Here is a 2,220-nt window from a genome sequence, read left to right as displayed (position 1 = left end):
GAGGTATTTGACACTCCTATCTGCTGAAAGTCCCCTGCTGTCTTCTGAAAACACCTCCCTCACCGCGCCACTCCACACACAGAAGCATACTTTTAAAAAATTGAAAGTAAATCTTTAGAAGCATAAAACAAATTTTATAATAACTGAATGTTGTAGAGTCCAGGATGGCTTTCCATACCCGTAACCCGGCATGTGAGAAGCTGAGGCAGGAGGAATTTATTTCAAGACCTTTCTGGGCTGTTACATTCCTTTGATTCTGTAACCATCATCTATTTGATTTAAAAATTTTAATTATTTAAAAATAGGTCCTACAAGTATTTTAGCATAACTCCAGCATATCTCCCTACTGTGCTCTGACTCTTGCCTTTCTTGTCGGCCCCTCTCCTGAGTTCCTTTCATTCCTTTATCCTGAATAGCTTCCATTCTTTCATGTATCTGGAGAAAACTTAGCCACCACAAATAAGAGAAAATATATGATATTCATTTTTCTGAGACTGGCTTAATTCACTTAATGATTATCTCCAGTTGTATCCATTTTCCTAAACAATACTTCATTATTCTTTATCACTGAAAAACATTATATTTGTACATAAACCACCTTTTCTTTTTTAAACCAGTCTGCTTTTTTACTTTATTTATTTATTTATTTATTCATTCATTCATTCATTTTACATCTAGATCTCTGCTGTTCCTCTGGGTCTCCCTCCCAATTCTCTTCCCTCTTCCCCCTCCCCTTCTTCTTTGAGAGGGTAGAGGACCCACTGGGTATCCCTTCACCTGGCACTTCAATTCTTTGCAGGGCTAGGTGCACTCTTTTCCACTGAGGACAGACGAAGCAGCCCTGAATCTCTTTACACAGATTCCACAGACATGGACAGCCCCCTCCAGTTGTTGGGGGACCCACATGAAGACCAAACTGCACATTTGCTACAAATGTATGGGGAGGCCTAGGCCCAGCCCTTGTATGTTCTTTGATTGGTAGTTGAGTCTCTGAGAACCCCCAAGGGTCCAGGTTAGTTGGCTCTGTTGGGTTTCCTGAAGTTACCTTTTCTTTATCTATTCCTCTGTTATTGCATCCGTGAGCTGGTTCAATGACCTATGCCACTATAGTGAACATTGATACACAAGTATATCTGTGGTGTCATGACTTGGAGTCTTTCAGGTAAATACCCATGAGTAATATAATTGGGCCATCTGTAAGTTATTTTTCTGTTTTGTTAGAAACCTCCATAGTGGCTTTCAAGCAGCTAGAGTAGTTTCTATTCCCACAAACAACAAATACACATTCCCGTTTACCCACCTCCTTGTCACATTTGTTGTTTTCATGAGATTTCATTAAAGTGTTTTTATCACTCCAAAATTAAGTCTCATTTCTATTAGCAGACTGCCCATTTTGCCTCTTTTGTAGGCCTGCAACCACTAATAATTTTTTGTTTTTATAGATATGCTTATTTTAGCTTTTGCAAGTGGCTTCCTGTACTTGACTTTAATTTCCAGCCATTTTCATTACTATTATAGGAATGTACTGGATTTTATCAACAATTCTGGTGTTCAAAGAAGACTAGGCTGATTTCAATTTTCAGCTGTAATGAACATTTATGTAAAACTCTGTAAAATATGTACATTCCCATTTACCTTGGGGATACATGTAGGAGTACAATAGTTAAATCATATATTAACTATGTATAAGACTTGACTAACATCCCTGACCTCTAGCTGTATTACAGAGCAATAGTGATTAAAAACTGTATGGAATAGAATTGAAGATCCAAAAATTAACCCACATACCTATGGTCACTTGATCTTTGACAAAGGAGCTAAAACCATCCAATGGAAAAAAGAGCATTTTCAACAAATGGTGCTGGTTCAACTGGAGGTCAGCATGTAGAAGAATGCAATCGATCTATTTTTTTTTTTATTAACTTGAGTACTTCTTATATACATTTCGAGTGTTATTCCCTTTCCCGGTTTCCGGGCAAACATCCCCCTCCCCCCTCCCCTTCCTTATGGGTGTTCCCCTCCCCACCCTCCCCCTATTGCCGCCCTCCCCCCAACAGTCTAGTTCACTGGGGGTTCAGTCTTAGCAGGACCCAGGGCTTCCCCTTCCACTGGTGCTCTTACTAGGATATTCATTGCTACCTATGAGGTCAGAGTCCAGGGTCAGTCCATGTATAGTCTTTAGGTAGTGGCTTAGTCCCTGGAAGCTCTGGTTGCTTGGCA

Source organism: Rattus rattus, chromosome X, assembly GCF_011064425.1.
Source record: "Rattus rattus isolate New Zealand chromosome X, Rrattus_CSIRO_v1, whole genome shotgun sequence".
Classification (NCBI taxonomy): Eukaryota; Metazoa; Chordata; class Mammalia; order Rodentia; family Muridae; genus Rattus; species Rattus rattus.
The sequence above is the reverse complement of the archived record's forward strand: the minus strand, read 5'-3'. Positions refer to the sequence as shown.